Genomic DNA, 23,330 nt, shown 5'->3' on the forward strand with positions numbered 1-23,330 from the left:
GGGCTTTCTAAAGATTGAGAATGAAGCTCCACGCTATTAAACTCCCTATTTATAGCGTGAATAATCCTGTAAATTTGCTTTTAAATCCAATCCGCTGCATCCATTTGATTTATGGAAGCCGTCAATAAGCTCCAGTGTTGTGTAACACTCAGCAAACAGCTGTCTGCGTGTTGTGATCTACATCTCGTGAGCTGTACATCTCTGCTGCAGGGCCAACGTCAGCAGCTATGAGCAGCAAAACAATGCATAGAATCCTGGATAGTATCTTTATTTACTCTTTAAATCAATTAGTTACCGAGCAGCAGAGCAAGAATAAGTCATTGATATGACATTTTATTTGATTATTAGAGTCTGACTTTTGCTTTATTCTAAATACCATCTTATTTGATTTATTTTATGTATGTGTTTTATTTAAATAAAAGTTTCTGATTCTGATTCTTCATTATTCAGTTGCTTTATTCTGAAAAACAACCACATTTTTTCCACTAGGGGTGTCTGAAAACATATATGGTGATATATCGCAATATTATTTTACACAATAGTATACATTTATGGAAAGCAGTTTGACATTTTTTTCTTTACAAAATAAATAAATAGATGTATTTTTTCATTTTTGGATTGTAATATATACAGTATTTTAAGTAATTTATAGATTACAGTTCAATAAAATGTGTGTAAAATAAAATAACTATATACATTTTCACTTTATAATTAACATTCATGCAATGTTCTTTTTTGTGTTGCAATTAAACTTCAGCCCGCTAGATGGCAGAAGTCATTACGTCCTACTGCAGCTAAAGGAACAATTAAATCCCGCAAGATCCCGGCGACGACTGAGGACGAGAGGATACAGTTGACTCCAGCCTCTTTTTAAAGTTGATTCTTTGGACATATTTTGGTCTAAGAACAAATGAAAGCAGTTACGACTCTGGTGTTGCAGAATTTACAGACGACATGAATCTTGACAGAGTCAAGTACTTGGACAATACTACAAATATATCCTTGTTACTACTGTATCAGAATATAGAATAATATATCAAAATATACCGTAGTTTTGCCCGTCAATCGTATTTGTGGTGCCAAATTCTTGCTTGTACACACTCCTATTATCCAATGTAACAATGTAACATCAATAAACTTGTCTGGGTCATGTGACACTTTACTGAATAGTGAAGTGTGAAAACGAAAATGAGCAACAACAGCAACAACAAAACGTCTTTGTATGACTGCTAGTGGCCGGAAGTTTATTGCAAAAGAAAAAGAAACGGTGTGAATTTGTAAATACTTTTTTTTCTTTTTTTTTCTATATTATACACATTTTACCGATTCATAAACCATAAAATATCCATTTTAAAATGTGATTTGAAAGCAAAAAATATAAATTGATTCAGTGCCGTTTAATAACAAAACAGTATAGTAAAAACCACAGCTATGTTCAAGTGTATCAATATATTATTACATTCCTAGTAAAATGTAACTTAATAGTTTTCAACGGAGGAATGCTGGAGCTCTTCTATGTAGGTTAAGGATAATCAAGCAAGAAATGAAAAGTACATTAAAAAAAGACACGCTGAATTATTTAGTAAAGAATGTTGGTCCTTTAAAAAGTCACAGCTCCGAAGTGTCTCCACCATGTTTGCCATCTACCACAGGCTGCCGAGATTCAAGCGCAACAGTTTCGCTTGTACTTGTGAATCTGCCCCGGCTTGTTGCCGCGGAAGCCGTCCGACCGGATTTCTGCTCAGGCTGGAGACAGCAGAGAAAACACTTTCCCCCCCGAGAGACGACTTGAAGTCGACCGTGACTGAGGTTCGCGTGGCAACCGTGGACCGAGCCCGACGGGGTCAAGGCAGAGCTTTAATGAGCGGAGATGTTTGTTTCCGACCGAGAGTTTACAGGCGAGTGTCAAGGACGAGTGGACGGTGATGTCACCAGATTGAGAAGCAGAAGGTATCTGCAACGCCTCAGGCTGCAGAGGCCAGGATTATAGTGAGCTTTTATTGCAGCCATGTGCGTGCATGACAGCTGATAGAGGTGTAAGAAAATATATATACACTAACGGTATCACGGAAAAAAAAAAACAGTATCAATATTCAACAGCATCGTGTTGATTCTTCTAAGGGGTCTTTCAAATTGCATTTTTTTTTACCATAGTTTATATTTCTATACAAATACATTATTTTTTCTTTTTTTACAATTATCACGCAAATATTCACTGTGGTTGTTCATTTTTGTGTTGCAATTATACTTTCATTACGTCCTAAAAGCAGCTAAAGGAACAAGTGAAATCCTGCAAGATTACGGTGATGACTGAGGATGAGAGGATACAGTCGACTCCAGCTTTTAAAGCTTTTGGTTTTTAAAACAAATGAAAGCAGTTACGACTTCGTCAAGAGTCATGTGGTCTGTAAGTTATGCAACACCAGAGTCAAGTACTGGACGATACTACAAATATATCCTAAATTATCTTTCTTTCCAACCACCATCAGCTAATTAACCATTTACCTCCTGACAACTCTTGCACCAATTGTGCTTTAACTTGTTTTACGTTGTTATGTTTCTGTGTTTTTAGATTTTAGTTCATTCAAATGTATATATATTTATATATATTATATATTTAAAGAAATAATTTCATGGTGTGCAGTACCTATGACAATAAACGCTTTGAATCTCATATCAGTTACCCCTGTATTGTGATACCAATCGTTTTACCAGATTCTTGCCGATTCACACCACTTTTATCATGTGATACTCAAAAATAAAGCCTGGAAAAATAGGCAAAAAAAAAAAGTGTTTTTGTAATTTCATTTTTCAGTAAAATGTCACATGACCCAGACGAGTTTCTTGATGTTACATTGGATAATAGGAGTGTGTACTGGCAAGAATATGGCACTACGAAAACGTATCGCGATTGAGGGGCAACACCAAGATATATTTTGATATATTATGATATATTGTGATACTGTAGGAACAAGGATATATTTGTAGTATTGTCGAGTACTTGTCTCTGGTGTTGCAGAATTTACAGACCACATGACTCTTGACGAAGTCGTAACTGCTTTCATTTGATTTAAAACCAAAATTTGTCCAAAGAATCTTTAACTCTTTAACTTTAAAAGCTGCTGGAGTCGACTGTATCCTCTTGTCCTCAGTCACCTTGCGGGATTTAATTGTTCTTTAAGCTGCAGTAGGACGTGATGAGTGCTGCCATCTAGCGGCCAGAGATCCAATTGCAAAACAAAAAGGAACAAACTGTTAATTTGTAAATACATTTCTTCTTTTATAAAAATTGAATTATTTTATATTATACAAATTTTATTGAAATATAAAACATACAAAACTATGATAATAAAAATAAAAAATGGATTTGTAAAGCAAAAAAATAATTAAAATAATATATATATATATATATATATATATATTTTCTTGCCAAAACACCTTTACTTGTAAATAAACCCGATTAAATAACCAAAAATACATAAAAGCAGGTCATCTGGTGGATGGAACAGAAGGAGCAGAATCTTCCAAATTAAAATCATAAACAGCAGATATGCCTCTCGATAGTGTGGGCTGGTGTCATAACAACGTGTAACGTGGGAGTGAAAAGCGATCATCTCTTGACAAACGACGAGGCGACAGGTAGCAGTATCGGGGGCGCCTAAAGCTCTGGAGGCCTCGTGCGATAATTAAAAATGTCAGATAATTCTTATAAATAGCTTTTCGGCATATCACGCGGCTCCTCTTATTTCCGTATTCTTTCTAGAGGGAATACTGCGTTCATCAGGTTCCCGAGTCGGCACCTGAGGCCGATTACATTATCGTCTCTAACTGAGAGTTAAATGAAGACTTGATGAGCGACTCGTCATCCTTGATACGACCTGATTTGGAAAATCGAAAACTATCCTGAATATGCATTCCGGTGTTCCCTAGGCAACCATGTCATCTGGCATGAGAGAGGAATCCACTTCACATCGTCTTTTTTCCACGTGTCAAGAGTGGACGCTTTTGTTTTCGGAACAAGACTCAATCACACGTCTACAGAGGAGCCTCCATCTTTTAAAAGAGTTAAAAGGGATTTGAACTAACAACTCGAATCCAAAACGCTTTTCCTCTTGAACTGATTTCATGAGTGACTTAATTAATATATTCAACCAACATCCTGTTAACCATTTCGACACCACTCCCTTCTCTGCTCCACAAACTTCATTTCTTTCCTCAAATCTACATCCTCCGCATTCTTTTCGTCGTAATCCCTCTCGAGTAAATGCCGGACCACTTCCTGCCATAACTATTGTTCCTTGAGAGTTTACCTACTTGTCATTTTAGAGATTAAAAAGCGACATTTTAAAAGTGGTCTGTCGATAAACATGGCGTCGCTTTTTGATACAGTTATCGAGATGTTTTTAGCTACTGTATAACACAGACTAATCCATCCTGATTGTTGTTTCCAAGTTGTTTTAAATGTAGGCATTAGCAATACTGTTAGCATAAAGCTATCTTTTTTTATTTATGGGAATTTAAGATAAACAATATACACCTTTTTTGTCAAGCAAACCATTGGGGATGTGTCTTTATATGTTCAAATAGTGGTGTGAGAATATCTATACACTTAAATATCACAACTTTTAACAGGCAAATAGTTACTTTATTTATCTGGTTTATTACAAATATAGATAATACAATTTTAATCCAGTAAAAAAAATTAAATGATTTAAAAGAAACTCATCATATATTTGTTCCTACAGTATCGCAATATATGGTATCGTTGCCACTGTATCGTGATACGTATTGTATTAAAAGATTCTTGCCCATAACCAACCCGTCTTCCATGATACAGTTGTATCATTTCACTTCATATTGCTCAGTGTACTGTCAAATAAAAGCTTGAATAATGTATCACTTTATCCTCCGTAGCTTCAGATTTTACATTAAATCGTTGTGTATAATTGTGTCATTAAATAAATGCCGCTCTTGCGTAACTGCTGCGGTGATGAAAGAAGGTCCAGATTCCCAGAACCAACCACGGAGCAGCTTTCATGTAAACGGTGAGTCATGTCGCTCTGGCTTCGAGCCCGGCTGCCTCGGAACTGGACCACGGAACAATGAGGGAAGTTGACCCGGAATGATTAATCATATCAGACGCTGAATAACAACTGAAGACGCTACAGGAGCGACGAAAAAACATGAGGTAGCTGGTCACGGTAATAGAAGTTTATCAGTGCCATCACAATATTGAAAGGTTAAATTTAACCCCTTGTGTTATCGCAGGGTCAAGGTGACCCAAAGGCTTGGAATCAAATGTGTTTGTAGTATCCCTTGTGTTGCCTCTGGGTCAAGAAATAACACAAAGGGATACAACAAATATATTTCTGGGGAGGAGGCTTCAGGTCACTTTGACCAAGAGATAACAAAAAGGTTTATATTAAAATGTTGAAACTTAGATTATTTTATTTGTTTTTTCAATAATCAGATTCAATAATTTGCATATTGAAAGGTTGTTTTTTTTAATTATGGAATTAAAACATTGGATTTTTTTCTTCAGGTGAACGTTTATTGTTGTGTTTTTTTTTGCACGTATAGTTTGATATTCTTATTCCAATAATTCGAAAAAAAATTGTCAAAATTTATATATATTTTCATTTTTAGACTTTTAAAATTCAACTTTAAAATGTTGGTATTATAGTGACAACCCTATGGTTATTCTTTAGAATAATTTGGAATATTTTTCAAATGTTATTATTTAAAACATAAATAAAAATAATCAACCTATCAATATACAAAACTATAAAATTAAATGATTCCATATGAACAAATTCCACCTTTTAATTTAGAAATAATTGAATTCACATAATTCCACAAAAAAAACAATTCAATTCCATCAACATTTCGATAAAAAATAGTTGAAATGTTAAATACAATCATTTATATTCTGATGACACTGATCTACTTCCATATAAAAGGCATCACACGTTTTAGTTATGGTGGTATTTTTTGGCTGATATTGGACATTAGTTTTAATAATTCAACTCCACAAATGCATCAACAAAGCGTTTCCCACAAACACAAACTAGAAATGAGATATATTTCAGCGACAGCAGCTTCCTCTCTGAAGGAAAGACGAGATGCTGAGCTCCTGTGGCACTTCAGACCTGCTGTCAGTTCAGGGGGAGGCGTCGCTCAAAGGCTCTTTCAGCAACACAAAGACCAGAGGGACGGTAAAGAGGATTATAAAAAACGAGGGGATGTTTAAAGGGGGGGAAAAAAGGTCTGGCAAAGCTTTCTGTGTTTGGAACTCAGGTCAAGCACGATCACAATTCAGCCAATGGGAAAATATTTGAGTCCTCCCCCGACCCCCCCTGACTGGTCCCACACGGGTGAGACGAGTAGAAAAACTGACTCAGTGGCAAATTGGTGAATGTTGTGGTGAAAGAAAGTGAAACTAGAGATATTTATTGGACAATAATAGAAATAGGAACAGTAATAGCTAACGTGGAGTTTGTAAACTGTAAAGTGGTTTAAGACGCAGATAACATTTAACCAATTAAATAAATTTCATGTTGTTACGACCATTGTTTTCTCAGATTATCACTATGTAATAACATTTAATGGTTGAATTTAACGTTTCAAAAGTTGAATCTTCCTTTTTTTTTTCAACAATTGTATTAATTAACTTTCATTTATACATCTTTGTTTTTATTGAATAATACAATTCAATAATTTGTATATTGACAGATTGAATTAGATTTTTACTTTAATTATTCCATTTTATTTTTTTCTATTTGAATACTCTTAATGTTTTTGTTTGTTTTCTTTAAACAAAAAAAGTATAATACTCTAATTCCAATAATTCAAAAGCACATTTTCTTTAATCAACATATTAGGAAAAAAATCCCTTTAAATTCAATATAAAATGTTGGTTTAATGGTACCACCTTTTTTTGGCTGAATTATACATTGTATTTGAAAAGGCTACAAATTATCAAAAATATTCTGTTTAGAAAATGTATTTTTTCATTAAAGTCTGAAACTCAAAAAGTAAGAAAAAAATGATTCAATTTATTTTTTAATTAAATTATACATTAAAATACATCAAAAGATGTGCAACCTCAAATCAATTAAGAAGTAATTAAACTACTCTATTTATTCTAATTAAAGCTTAATACAAACATATACATTTGAAATGTTTATTTCAACCATTCAATAGTCTGATGGCTCTGATATACTTCCATAGTTTGTGTTGTGGGAACATACGTGTTTCTTAATGGCTAATCTATGCGTGTCCCAGCCTCTCGCCCTATGTAGCTGGGACACGTTCCAGCCTTGCCCCCGACTATAAAGAAATGATTGGCAACCGTCAGAGACTCACTGGCACGTGAAGAAAAGGTAAACGCATCAGTCGTCTCGTCCGGCTTCACATCATTTTCCAACGTCCGGGCAGTTTAGGAGCAATTTGACATGAGATGTGTCGCACCGAGCCGTCCTCACTTCTTAAGCCCTTCTCACATCAATACATCCAAAGATTGTTGAGCCAGTCTCCATGACAACAATCACCGTGTGGTCCCGGAACCGTTGACAGAGGGGATTCTCTCGGGAATCCAAACCTTCAGCCGCTTTTTTTCGATTGCCAATATGGCCTCACAATGGGAAGATACAAACACTCCTCGGTCATCTGGCGTGGTTTAGAACAGGATTCATTCAATCATCATCATCAACATCATCATCACTCAGACAAAAGCAATAGAAGCCAATTATCCTTGAGTCTGTGTTTGCTCTTAACTTATGACGTACATTTTCTTCCATGGATTCAATGATTATCCTCGTCTACTTTCTTCTATTAAACATATTAATGAGAAAATACATCGCAACCTTAAATCAAGAACGGTTATTGTGATTAAACAATGGCTTGTGTGAAGAAATTAAAAAATGTTATAATTAAATATACTACATCTTTCTTCATGTTCTGTTTTTTTTGTTTTCATTTTTAGGGACAGAAATAGCTTTGTGTAAAAAAATTAATTTCTATTAGAGCTGCACGATATTGGAAATATGTGCAATTTTCGATATTGGTGTTTTGAATTGCGATATCGATATTAATGCGATATTTAAAAATTGTATTTCTTTCACCCATAATAAAAATATTGCGAGTACTGTAGTGGAGGTCTAGGGGTGTATAAAAGGAAAACTATGAGATATTTCCCTTTCGTTTATTTCCGCGCTTCTGTGCCGACACAATCGTAAGAAAATATCACTAATAACGCTCAGTTTCGCGGGACTTGCATCGGTTTCCCGATAAAAAGGGCGACATCAGAGAGGAGCCGCCGGCGTGTCGCGATATCATAAATCCACCTCCTTGTACACGGACACATAACATAAACCACCTGACGCTAACAACTTAGCTTGTTAGCATACGGCGAAGACAGACAGGTTTACACTTGTTTGGAGGTTACGCGATCTTATGAGAAAACAACTGAGACGTGATGAAAATTACTTACAATATGTTGCTTTAACAAATGAGGTTGAAAGAGATGAGTGACTGGATCAATAGTGTTTGAGAAGATTATAAGTTAGTCTTACTTCCGTGTATATACTGAGCCACGCTAAGTCAGCGCGCCAGCAAGATGCGTCGCCATAGCAACCGAGCCTAGCGAGCTGCGGTACACAGCTCACAGACAGACGGAGACGTAAATGACAACGAGACATAAAAGTACAAATTGACAACTTTACGTGCGCATTTAAGAAATGCTTGATTTATGCAATGAAAAATTATAAATGATCGCACATGTTTTCGATATGCATAACGCACTTGTCAATATTGCTATATCGTGGAGCCATAATTTCTATTGGATTTTCTTTTTTTGATGAATATAAATTTGATTAAAAATAAATGTTCGATCTACAACTGACAAGTACTTTTTGACATAGATTAACTGTTTTATCGGAGGTCATTTTGAAATTTCCATTCTACAAATTCCAGATGAATCTTTGTATTTTATTACGTTTTAAATCTAAGGAAGGAAAAAAAAAAGCTTCTATTTAGAACATGGATCAAGACTTTATCTTATTCAGGACAAAGTCTGTGTAAGTTATTGCATAATAAAACATCTATTTAAATAAAAAACATTGTCTAAACAGATTCTTAAAACAAAACAACGTAGAGTAGATCATGTGTATGAAATAGAAAAAGTAGCAAATATGTGCGAAAAAAACCCACGATGATTCTTGTGAGATAGAACCTTTGAAAGGTTGGAGTTTGTGTAAACACAAAACAGGATATTTGTTTGCATCAACAGGTGTATGTTGGCAGAGCTGCGGTGAGAAAAAAAACACTGTAATGTATGTGTTACTTTGCGTGGGTTACAGTTACCATCACTTCAAAATGTAGAACTCGTTTCTCAACTTCACTTGACAAAATATGAAAAGCATTTTGCTAATCATTATAATAAAGGAAATACATCATCTCCATAAAAGTATTGTTTATAATTATTTTGTAGTATTTAAACAAATATCAGTACGAGTTGTTAAAGAAACGAGAAAAATATTACATCGTTTCATTGAAACCCTCAGAAATCAATCATTGGAGTCTTTCTTCAGCCACGAGCTTTTAACATAATCCTTTGTTCCGACGGCGGAGGAGAAGCTTCTATTTTTAATTTCTTCGGCGCTACATGCCGTCTGGTATCTGCGTCTCCTGGCAAAACAACCAAAGGCAACAGCACGGCGGAGCAAACATCGCGAGCTCAGCTTTGATCTGCAACAACGCTTGTTTTTTAACTCGACTGGAGAGAAAAAGAGCCGAGAACGCGGAGCTGCTGCTGCGAGTGTCGGACTAAACGGTTTTGGAAATGTCATTTTGAAGCGAAAAGCTGGAACTGCAGTCAATTTTAAAGCAGGAAGAAGATAAAAAAAAAATATTCTCATGACTCAACAGACTCTTAGTAGATCAAGTAATCCTACGACGTTCAAGGAGTGGCACATTTTTTTTTTATTGTCTGGCCGTCCTGACACTCGTAACCGTTGCCCAAGCAACGTCTTTACAAGCGCTTTGGTTTTACTATGAAGAAGGTTCTTGATATCAACAACTGTTTCTTTATGATAATCCTCATATTAACTCGACTTGTTTAACACACGTTCAAGTTTATTCTCTGGGTGTGATTCAGATTCATTTAACTTCCGGAGATCTCCTTTAAAAATGTCAGTTTTTTAAATCAAAGAAGCAAGAGAGAAAGGGAATCTTTATTGTGGAGCTTCCATGGTGACTGGTTTACACCAGTGATGGGAAATTAAAGTTCATAAAGGGCCACAAGGCATACAGTATCTGTTGTGAGGGGCCATCAAGCTAAAAATAAAGGAGCCAAAAATATCTAAAATAAAACTATATATTCTAAAATTATTATTTGATTGTATTTAACATATTTTTTTATTTAAAAAGAAAGCAATTTTTAGTGTTTTATATGCATTTTATATTCAAAATAATCTTAAATATGTGTTAATTTAATGTGACAGAGCTGAAGATACTAAGGTTTACTTCACAAAAAGAAGTTCAGAAATGACTTTATTTTGGGAGACAGTTGGAGACAATGTCAGTGAGAACAAATTACCAAGATGGAAAATAGGAGAAAATAAGAATTCAGGCATATTTGGTGGACGTACTAAACCAAGTTTTAGTGTAACATGTTTGGTTCTTTACAAAAACAAAAGTATAGAACATGATGAAAAAATAAAGCAACTTTACATAAGGAACTATAGCTAAAAATGTATGTATTTTTCTAATCCTACAGTGGGAAAATGTTTACTGAAAAAAAAAAAAAACACAAAACATTTTCAGGACCTGTTAATCATGAATAAAATATGTCAAATTTTAGATTAGTGTTGCTCTTTTTTTAAGACGGAATAGAAAAAGTTATTACATTTATAAAAAATACAACAATTGTATAAAGACAACATTACGCAGCTTAAAATGTCTAAAAGTCTATTATTATTCACCGTCTGACACAAAAGTGAATCAATGAAATCACGAGGGAATCGAACTACAACATCAGTGGGGTGGAAAAACTTTGCCTGCAGCAGAGTCTGAAGGTTCAAGCATCAAACAACAAATCTACATACCTTCAGAGGACTGAACGTTCGCAAGAGTCTGCTGGAAATTAATGAAAAATGACTTTTAATGAGGAGAATCCGAAAGAAAAGAATCTATTCCAGTGTTTTGTTTTTTTACAGCTTTAAGGATGTTAGTTACTGACTTGTTGTCATTTTGTCTGGTCATGTGATGATTGATGACGAAGACACTTTTATTTCTAAGCCTAAAATACCTCAAAACTAGAGTAAATAAGCGATGAACTCATTGATATCCAGCACTTCAAACTCACCTTGCACCACACAAACTGGTCTATCTTCGTACCTCCTGATCCACGAGTCTCCACAATCCTCCCTGAGCTACAGATTGTGAATTATTCCCTTTGATCACCTTCTACCTCCAGGCTCGGAGCGAGGACACACTGGTGTGCGGTGAAGACATGCACACGTGTTGAATGCTTAAATAACTCAGCCCAGGAGAAAGTGGGTCTGGACTTGTTCACACATTGGGATCCAAAGTTGGTCGACTTCAAGCCACCGTGATGAACAAATTTAAAATCAATTTCCGAAAAAAATATAAATAAAATCAACATTTTTTATTTACAACGAGATCAATCTTAGGATAAACAAGGAATAAAAATCAGAGGAATGGGTAAATACTAGGGACTAGTGATATAGTTTTTTTTTTCATGATGCTGTACAAATATTTGACGGCACTGTATTGGTTTTCATGTTTTATAATATATTTTATAATATTTAAAAAATGAAATAATCAAATGATGTGTATGATTACTACCATAAAAGTGGATTAAAGTCAAGTGTATTTTTAAAAAATGTAGGTTAGTAAGTAAAGTGTATAATTACTAATTTAAAAGTGCATTTAATTTAAGTGTATTCTAAAAATCATGTGTATAACTACTACCATAAAAGTGAATTTAATTTGAGTATTTTAAAAATTGTGTGTATAATTACCATAAAAGTGAATTTAAGTCAAGAGTATTTTAAATAGTATGTGTATAAGTACTACCATGAAGGTGAATTTAAGTCAAGGGTATTTTAAACATCATGTGTATAAGTACTACCATAGAAGTGAATTTAATTTGAGTATTTTAAATAGTATGTGTATAAGTACTACCATGAAGGTGAATTTAAGTCAAGGGTATTTTAAACATCATGTGTATAAGTACTACCATAGAAGTGAATTTAAGTCAAGTGTATTTTAAAATGTATGCGTATAATTACTACCATAAAATTGAATTTAAGTCAAGGGTACTTTAAACATTATGTGTATAATTACTACCATAAAAGTGAATTTAAGTCAAGGGTACTTTAAACATTATTTGTATAATATTACCATAAAATTGCATCAGAAACAAGTTCAACTGCTGAGAGATGAGCTGAGCAGTTAAGCGATTGTTCTATCAAATCAGAAAGTTGTGGTATTGTATTATAAAAGTGAAGGTGCATAAATAAATAATGTGGCAAATGTGAAATTCTAATAATAAATTATTCAAACTAATAAACACATAAATAATTAAAAAATAAACTTGTAATTTATTTAAATGTAATCATTATTTGGAGTTTAATTTTATTTTTTTCACTGAGAATGTCTAACCTTTTTGGCAGTATATTTTTGGTGGTCAAAATTCCGTTGCCTCCCAAGTAAGTACATATCTTGTACAACCATACACATGACAATTTGTATTTGGGTTTATACCCCCTGAATATTGAGGGTAAACAAGAAAAAAAACGAAACGTATCATAACTATCTTCAAGAGATTCCACAGATATCCTGCCTCAGTTTATACGTTGCATTTATTCATCTTTCTTGCACAGCCTCGTGTTTAAGTCAGAAATATGTTGGGAATGTTGAACGGAAAAAGCATTTCATGTTCAGCGGAATTTGTTCAGTGCATCATCGCGTCACCGGTTTAAAACCGGTTTGGACGACTTGAAAGGACATGATAAGAGTCTGGAGCTGCAACACTAAATGGAAAAAAACTGATTATAAAGAGTTGTACAATGTTAGGAATTACAGTAGTGGTTGGTAGTACTGTTAAACTACTCAATAATACGTCTTTCACATGACAAATAGAAAGTTGACTCTAAATCATTTGAGCTGGTCTGAAAATATAATTTCAAGTCAGTTTGTTTAAACAGATACTTGATAGGAACATGAAAAAAACGTAACGTCTTCCAGATAAATCTGTTTTGGTCTATTTATGAAGCAAATAGAAAAAAATATTAATAAAATCAAACTTTATTTTATACAATGAGATAAATATTGGGATAAAGAAGGAACAAAATGACTATATTTCCCATTTATTCCCCTTCACTATTGAGGCAAACAAGGGAAAGATAATGACTTTCTTTATGGATTCAACAATAACTTACTGCAACAATAATTTAATTAAAAACTATTGTTTAAATTAATGCAAATATTAAATTAGATTGACTTTATTAATCCCTCTGGAGATCTGCTTCGGGAAATTGGGTTTCCAGTTCACCGCAGACAATTGTTTCATAAAAACAAGAACAAAGTGCAAATAAAAATAACAAAGTGCAAGGGATGACAAAGTGCAAATAAAAAGAAAAAAGTGCAAATATAAAGAGATAGATCAAAGGAAATAACGCAAAGAAAAGGATTCAAAGATCAACATGGAATAAGAGTTGCAATCATTTTTTTTTAGTAAATGACTGTAAATTAATGTTTTTATGATCTTCTCACATCCGATTCAACCATTAGTCGAAAAAACAATATAGTGATTAAACAAGAGCTAAAGTAATTACACCTAATGATGACCATGAACAACAGAACCATGACGAAGAAACAGAAGGAACAATCAATGAAGTGGTTCGAATGTTACCTCCAAGGACTCCCGAGTTATTGATCCGTCACTGGTGCGAAAACCTCCACGACAACTTGATTGATCATTTATTGACCTCCCTCTGCCACATTCTCTTCATTCCGGGCACCAGTTTGTAGATTAACAAATAAGTTAAAGATCCGTAACGTCAAGCTACATCGTGATTGGAAGACATACAGGGCAGACCCGGATACATATTGAAACAATATAACTTATCCTGGCACTTTTAAGTTTGTATCTAGTCATAGAAGGTCTGACTATAAATCAAAAGAAAAGTAAGTACTATCTAAGGCAACACCAGACACTCCATCATGAGATGATGAAACTAGAGCAGCATATTCTTAAAATAAAACACATATACGCTGATTTCTAAATATTAACAACTTGCACGGTTCAGAAGAAAAGTTAAAAAAAAACAACTTGCCAGCATCTGATAAATGTTGAAAAGACAATATAGGTCACAGTCCAGTTACAACAGCAGATATTGAAAAAGATGCCCTGAAGCTGAGTTTGACAGCGAGTATACAGTATTTTTAAAAGAAATTATACCAGAAAAAAAAACTGTTGTGTGCTCGGTCGAACCCTCTCGGGAGCCCGGTGGCACTTCAGAAGCTCATAAATAAAGCAGGATTTCCTTCAGCGGCAGTCATGGGTATCTGGTTGAGAGAGCGTGAGCGGGAGAAAAGACGGGGGACACAAATAGATCGAGTCTAATAGATTGTCCCATTGAGAAAATTAATCCACTCCCTCGCAAACAAGACACGACATGTCCTTTTTAGAATCCGTGTTCCAGATGAGCTCGGTTGACAATTCTGCTCGGTGATCTCGACAATCGTGCACGTCTGGAATTTGTGCCGCATAAAATATTAAAGGGTTGATTTAGACAAAACATCGAGTCAAGTGCTCTTTTCTGGATTGAGGGACTCCATTTCCTGCTGAGGGCCGAGACCTCGCAGCTGTGGTGGGCCTTCTTGGATAATCCAAGACAAAGGAAGACAGGAAAAACTAAAACTAAAAAATAGGGAATAGAATAATGGGAGGTGCTACAAGGAGTCGTTAGAATTGTAATAGTGTCACGATAACAACAGTTTTGAGTATGTACCAACATGTATTAAGATACTTTTTCAAATAAAAACAGTACATAAAATTTTTCGATTATTTCAATTGGAAATCTAAGCATGTACAAGGTTTTAAATGATGTACCAAATTAGTACCACCGTATACCGAACAACCTTAAATTTGAACAAATCAAAATTGCTGACAATAATCTCACCTCTGAATTTTCCCCTCAAAGGGATTGAACTTAACTTTAATAAGTACTCATTTCTATACTCATATATCTACAATTCAACTTGCAAATTGGGGGAAACCAAAATAGACGCGAGTGAAAGTCATCGGTCCGTCAATCCATTACCGGGATGGAGCGGATCACCGTCATCTTCCTAAATGGCACCTTGGACTTAACACTCCCTGGGGGGTCGTGCAGTGGCTCTTTAATCGGCCCTGAAACATTATATCAATCCGGTGCCGGTCTCAGATCATACCTGGATACATCTCGTCAGATCCCAGGGGTTTTCATACCGTCAGGTCCCTCTGACCCCTATCGGGGTATTTCATTTGTTTTTAAAACAAAAGTCTGGTTTATTAACAAATCCTTCTAAAGAGTATCAAATCTTTTACTTAAACGTTTCTCAATAGTCGCTGTAAAGACCCCCCCCCCCCCCCCCCCCATTCTAGTTATCAAGAAGCACAATGTCGTGGCCAACAAAGGTCTTTCTCAACGGCTATATAAACTCGACCAACACCCATTGCTTTGTCTTCGGCAGCCCTTGGGTAGAGTTAGCGACCGCACGGTTTGTGACAACAAAGTCCACCAACACCACAGTTCTGCCTCAAACACAAGCACTGGTTTGTACTTTGTTTCCCTTACACATACAACATTCATATAAAGTGCTTATGAAGCCATGATCTGAATCACCAACAACATTCAGCCTCAGTCTTCTCAACAGGAAAGGAATAAAAAGGACTGTTTATATTTTATAATAGTAGTAATGCAACAACAAAAATATGACAAATATTTTGTATCTGGAAATGAACATAATGGGAATATAAAAGGCCTTGAGTATCGATAAGCTTCATTATCTCAATATTTTTTCGCCCGATACTGTATTAATATTCAACAGCACTGTATCAATTTCCCATATATTGTGTGTGTCAATGGTTATTTAACAATTAACATTCGAAATATTTATAGCATTCATTCATTTTTATTGTTAAAAATTAAACTTTCTTAAATGGCAGCAGCTAAAGGAACAATGAAATCCCGGCGGTGACTAAGGACGAGGGGATACGGTCGACTCCAGCAGACGATGTCTGGACATATTTTGGTTTCAAAACAAATGGAAGCAGTTACGACCTAGTCAAGGGTCATATGTTCTGTATATTCTGCAGAGATGGCAGCAGTCATTACTTCTTCAGCAACTAATGGAACAATAAAATCTTGCTACTAAGGACGGGAGGATACAGTCGACTCCAGCAGCTTTCAAAGGTGACATTTGGAAAAAGTTTGGTTTCGCAAATAAAAGTGGTTATGACTTTGTCCAGAGTCATGTGGTCTGTAAATTCTGCAACACCAGAGTAAAGTACTCAACAACACTACAAATATATACTTGTTACTACAGTATCACAATACGTCATATTGTTGTCCCTGTACGTATCATGATACATATTGTATCCGATCCAAATATACCAGTTTCTTGTCAATAAACACTCCTAATAAGGCCTATTTAGAAGTATTTACAAGTCATACAGATTTAAATCTTCTTATGTAGTAATTTAATGCGAGAAGGTGTTTTCTGTAGCTATGCACTTTCACTGCAACTTTAACTTTTGTAGAACTTCTTTTTTTGTTTGGGAAAATGTAATGTAATGTAAAACAAAAAAAAATGTAAGATGTGAATCCAAAGAAAGAAAATTCAATATCAAGAAAGCATTAGTTCTTATTTAAAACACAAGATGCATTTTTTAAACACAAGCTAAATACAACACAGATTGCCCATATTTTTAAACAACAAAGTTCAAATGAAGACAAAAAGGATCAGTAGGACTAAATGAAGCATCTGGTTTTCAAGTATAGATTCACCGCCACTCTTCAGGGAGAGCTCCTCACAAATGTGAATCGGATCGTTTACTGGAGGATTTGCGCTTTTCCGACGAGTCGGCAAGAATGGCGAAGGATTGTTAATGAAGCTCGACCTCCGAGGAAAGAAAAACCAAGCGTGGGCTGCGGAGCTCTGGAAAGTGGTTCTGACTGTCAAAATACAGATAAGCAAAGTCCAGGAGCTGAGCTGGATATGATTCTGTCTGTGACCCGCCTGGTCGTCCAATAAACAGCCATGGGGGGTGAAATCAAATTAATTAAATCAAATAGAGCATGAAAGGACGTTTGGAGCAAAGTAGAGAAAAGGGGAATAAATAAAGAGAATATAAAGACACAGATGTTGTTATTGTTATTGTTACCATCTTGAAAAGTTTATGCTCTGTTTGCGAGTGTGTCCATCCCAGTGTTTTGTCAGTTTGGTTTTTGAAGTTTTGAAGAAACAAAAAAGACCAAATACAATATTCTGAGAAGAACAAAGCTCGTCCTCAACATTAATAAATTATTACCAAGTACATGATTCTGGTCCAGGAAAGAACAAAGAGAAATGTACATATAATCGTAATTGTAGGTTGTATTTTCTTGACTCATAACTAAGATTTTTTTCTGTGAATACCTTCTCCATGATTTTGTCTATGAATACACGGTTAGACCGTTTGTTAAACAGTAACCAACGCAATATATGTTCTTTAATTATTAATAAAGTTTTATTGACCAGAGAGGTTGAGTCGTCCGAGTATTTCACGTCCCAATAAACACTGCTGTTTGTAACTTGTACGTCTTATATATCTTCAGAGAAACTACTCTTCAGAGACACAAACATAATTTCCCCTTATTTAGCTATTTTTTAAACACATAATTGAGAGTAAAATTGAGGAAAGAAACATGATCACCTTCCTTTTCAGTCAAAACATTTATTCTCAATGTGAAGACGTGATTTTCAACTTATGGTTGTAAAACCATGATTAAAACCTCCATGATAGACTAGATCGATAGATTTTATTAAACTGAATGCATTTTAATTTTTTGGCTGGCTTCTAAATCATATTTTAATTAATCATATAGTTATATTATAGTTTATAGGTGTGTAAAATAATAAAAAATGTGTTTTTTACTAACAAATAACATGCAATATTGTTTATTTTTGTGTTGCAATTAACTTCCTGCCCCTAGATGGCAGCAGTGGTTACTTCCTCAGCAACTAATGGAACAATAAAATCTTGTCAGATCCCGGCACAACTAAGGACGAGAGGATACAGTCGACTCCAGCAACTTTCAAATGTGCAAAAGATTGGTTCCGCAAATGAAAGTAGATGTGATCTGTAAATTCTGCAACACCAGAGTCAAGTACTCGCCAATACTACAAAAATATCCAGTATCACAATATATCCCATCAGTGCCTCTCTATCGCCAGATTCTTGTCAAAAAACACTCCTAATTATGACCAGGTTTTAACTCCTAAGGCGACAACAAAACAATCTGTGACTTGCAAATGCAGTTTGAAGACTTAAAAACTTTATTTGAATGCGTTTTCTCTGACCTTGAAGTAAGCAAAAAAGTATCATCGACGAAACAACGATTGACAAAACAGTCCCGCTCCATCTTAGACGCCTGTAGCATCAACACCACGACCGACGCTTCGCTAGTTCACTCTCTACACCTTCATCCATCAATGGAGCGTCTCTGCCAGGCCTGGATTAGGCCTGAAGCCCAACGCTGAGCAAGGACGCTGGAACTGAGGGACGCTGGCGTGGAGTTTGGGGCTGAAGTCTGGCTCTTCTAGAGGACGTGGATAATTGGAATGAAGGACCAAAAAAAAGTGGACAAACTTTTTTTAAGAACTAGAACAAGTTCAATGAAAGTTTCACTCCGAGTCTGGTAAACACCGTAGAGCGTCTCCGGTTTTGTGAGCGACTTCGTATCTGAACCATCAAGTTGAACACACAGGAATCCATTATTGCACTCTTCTTCCACATACCTGACATTCTGAGCAAACATTGTCTCCGGGTCTTACAGTGGTGCCTGAGCTGAAGGGTGTGACTGCGGAAGAAGGTGCGTCGAAAGAAAGTTGAGCTTAAATCTGCTTTCTATGGGGATCAGAAATACTTAAGTGATCAGAATCTACCTCAGGGAAATCTCCAGTACGTTTAATAGACTATTCCGTACTAGGGGAAAGTTGTTTTCTGTTCAGGCACCAAATGATTTGTCCGTATTCTGTCCCTAAATGGTCAGATTTATTGAAAGAATGATAGATTATGTTTTATGTTGATGTTAGCAGGAATGTGGAAACAACTTCTTGGTGACCAATTTAGGTTGTGTTTACCAACCTTTCTAAATATTTGCAGAAAATCACTTCCGTTTATAAAATAAGTCAGGCTTTATTGATGGAGAAAATGTTTTCCGTTAAAACTGACACTCGTTTAAAACTTGATTTTGCAATGTTCGTTTTGCAAAAACTCGATAAATAATCTCTATACTATCCATTTTTGTCCATTTGTCTTGGGCTATGTGTATGCACCGTACACCAATAGGTGCATGAAAATATTTTATAGACTTGTTTATCGCAATATTTCTCTTCATTGTAAGATGTCGATATTCAACAGCACTGTATTGATAAAGAAAAAAACATTCTACTATTCAGATGGAAGAAGTCATTACATCCCGCCGATGACTGAGGATGAGAGTATACAGTCGACTCCAGCTGCTTAATAAAGCTCAAGAGTCATGTGGTCTGTAAATTCTGCAACACCGGTTCCTACTATATCGTAAGTTGACGTATAATTGCTACTGTATGGTGATATGTATTGTTACTTCAAATTATTGTCAACACGTTTCATAAATACACAACTAACAATAATGACCAGTTGAGGACATGAAGTTCTGCTTCAAGAATGAAAGCGACATATAATAATGTGACATCATCACCAGTAGCAGAAAAAACATCAGCACTTAAACACAAGTATACTACTTTATCGCGGCAACGAGAGACAAACAAAATACCCTGCTAACTTACAACACATATATTTAGGCCAAAAAAGGTCAAATTAACAAAGTCAAGTCAGAGACATCTTTGCTAGCAGCAAAACGATTGGCCGTGTGAACCCAAATAACTAGAAGAAAACGAATAAATGACAACATTAAAGTTCAACAAATGTCTTAACTCAATCTTGGACCTCTTTGTACTCATCAGTATCTTTTTGTACAAAACTCTCTTTTCATTCAATATTTACATTAGAAAATGTACTTAAGCCCCGCCCACTGAAAACACTGTTTTTCTAGAGATTAAATATTGTTTACCACACCCACTCCCCTGTGACTGGTCAAAAATGTATGTTTGTCACTGCTCATCGTCAATCCTGAAGTCTCCACCTCCAAAGGACTCGTTGTATAAACAAAGCGGGGTGTGATTACAGCTAGGTATGATTATGGTTCCACGCACACGGCTCAGGACCAGAGGAGAGAAATCTTTTCAGGCTGTTGCTCCTAAGCTTTGGAACGATCTTCCTCTCTCTTTGCGCTTGATGGATCTACTGACTCCTTTAAGAAACACCTTAAGACGTTTCTATTTGTTCAGGCTTTTCCTTGAATTTCTCGAACTCCTGTGTTGTTCTCAGTATTATCTTGATCTTTAAAGTATGTACTTTTTTTTTAGTATTGTTTTGATTGTCTAAGCGCTTTGTGACCCTGGTCTCGAAAAGCGCTATATAAATAAATATTACTTACTTACTTACAGCTGGCTGGAGGAGGAGTGTTAAGGCCATTATTACATCATAATGCCCTCGTAACCTCTCGTTCGCTGAGATTTCAGAGGGGAGATAACTTTATAAAGTAATACGTTTAAAAATACTCATTATGAGGGACTTGGAGAGGAAGACTTTAACGTTTGAAACATGAGAGTAAAGTCAGTAAAGTCGGACGTTCACATTTGTTGCCATGGTCAGTACATATACACGACACATGTTGTAGTACCTTCATCAGCCACCAGCTACAATTGACCATTTATAACGCGCACCAAATGGTGACATGTCATGTCATATAAGAGGTTTTTCACACATAAAGTGAAACAAAACCACGAGTAATGTGTGTAAACAATATTAATATTGTTATATTAAAGAAAAATAACCTGGGAAAATAAAGGATTGTACACCAGTCATTGAGACGCTTTGGCTACAAAGTCCATTCAAAAAAAATACACAACAACATATCTATGAATACTTGCTCAAAATTCTACTCCCAGAGTGACTGAGGCTGTTAAAACAGGGTTGCTGGTTCAATAGCGAGACGGTGTTGTGTCACTGCAGTTACAGACAAAGACCCTGCGTCAAGTCCACGACAACCTTACTACGGAGACGCAACTTTCTCCACCGCGATTCAAGTTTTTCCTCGCGAACAAAAACCCGGAGAAAGTGTAAAAACAGGGTGAAAGTGCGAGTAGAATCCACAGGATCTTACCTTCGTGTTCGCTCCTGGGAGAAGACACAGCGACACACTTGACGCGAGAAGCAGGAACGAAGCGAGTAAACAAAGAGTAACTTGACCCGCATGGAAGCGTCACGTTTGTGACTCAAAGTGTCTCAGTTGAGGGAGTATAAAAAGTGTGACAAACAAACGTGGACTGAAGAAATACTACTGGAGCTTGTTTTTCTGTCGCAGGCTTGACTGCTGCCTCCACCTCGACCGCTCGAGCGAGGTAGCGCGGCTACACAGCTAACTTCCGCCTTCAAAATAAAACTCCCGGTGAGTAAATTCAACACCGTTTGTTTTTTTTTTGCTCGTTCACCTTCACGATTTAATAGAACAAACATAAACCCTTGCGTGTTCAGAGATATACTATATAACTGTTAGAATGGACTGTCAAGAACAAAATGTACACAATTTGAAACAAAATTACGATTTCTTGAAACAAATGTGTTTTAGGAAATTGTAATATTTTTTCCCAAAGTTTGTAGATTTGTTTCTGGAAGTTGTATTTTTGTTTCAGAGTTTGTACATTTGTTATATGAAATTTTACTTTTGTTTAAGAGTTTTTACATTTGTTTCAGGAAATTGTACATTTTCAGAGTTTGTTCATTTGTTTCAGTAAGTTGTATTTTTGTTTCAGAGTTTGTTCATTTGTTATATGAAATTGTCCTTTTTTTTCAAGAGTTTGTGAATTTGTATCAGTAAGTTGTATTTTTGTTTCAGAGTTTGTTCATTTGTTTCAGTAAGTTGTATTTTTGTTTCAGAGTTTGTTCATTTGTTATATGAAATTGTCCTTTTTTTTCAAGAGTTTGTGAATTTGTTTCAGGAAATTGTCCTTTCTTTCAGAGTTTGTACATTTGTTTCAGTAAGTTGTATTTTTGTTTCAGAGTTTGCACATTTGTTTCAGGAAATTGTACATTTTCAGAGTTTGTGAATTTGTTTCAGTAAGTTGTATTTTTGTTTCAGAATTTGTTCATTTGTTATATGAAATTGTCCTTTTTTTTCAAGAGTTTATGAATTTGTTTCAGGAAATTGTCCTTTTTTTCAGAGATTGTACATTTGTTTTAGGAAATTGTACTTTTTGCTTCAGAGTTCGTAAACACTTCTAGGCCACCGTAGTCAAGCCAAGAGAAAGAAGAGGAAAATACATTTTGAAAATAAATAAATAAAAATACATACTTAAATATGATTTATCTTTAATCTGATTTTATATCATTTAATAAATTATTTTTAGTTTTATTCACAGATTCTAAGTATTTGATAGCTTCTAAAATGGAACATAAAATACATTAAATGAAAAAAAAAGTTCTGTATATATATAAATTCGATTTAAAAATGTGATATAAAAGGGCATTATTTTACCCCAAAGTACAAAACATTGCCTATAAAAAAGTTTGCCCTTTAAGAACAGAATGCATTGAATTTAATCAATTTTATCGACCTTAATATGTTCATAAAGAAAGTTGTTGTAAACTATCGTCTCACCTGGAACTTCTACTGAACAAAGTTAAATATTGGCTTTATTTTGAAGCACTTTTTCGTTTCCGTCTGTATCACAGTGTAGCTCGCTTGATCGCCGGTGTCTGTGGTGACGTCACAGATGTCGGAGAGGACGAGACGTGGTGAAAAGTCAAACAATGTCGCCTCCTTCTGGTCAAAGCTTGAATCGCTGAAGAGATTTTAAAAAATGAATTAAAAGATTTTATTTACAAAAAATAAAAACAACAACAGATGACATTACATTTTCTTTTAATCAATACCAGGATTATACAT

The 23,330-nt window shown here is 35.2% G+C and overlaps 1 protein-coding gene across 1 annotated transcript in view; it reads right to left on the reverse strand.

Moving 5' to 3' along the window:
* Positions 1-21,781, reverse strand: part of nck2a (NCK adaptor protein 2a) — a 35,930-nt gene extending 14,149 nt beyond the window's left edge. The window contains exon 1 of the mRNA XM_087804305.1: positions 21,549-21,781. The gene's annotated coding sequence lies outside the window, so the exon portion shown is untranslated. The remainder of the gene's footprint in view (positions 1-21,548) is intronic.
* Between the last annotated feature and the right edge of the window lie 1,549 nt (positions 21,782-23,330).

The sequence above is a fragment of the Callionymus lyra genome, chromosome 12 (genome assembly GCF_982586985.1).
Source record: "Callionymus lyra chromosome 12, fCalLyr1.hap1.1, whole genome shotgun sequence".
Taxonomy (NCBI): domain Eukaryota; kingdom Metazoa; phylum Chordata; class Actinopteri; order Syngnathiformes; family Callionymidae; genus Callionymus; species Callionymus lyra.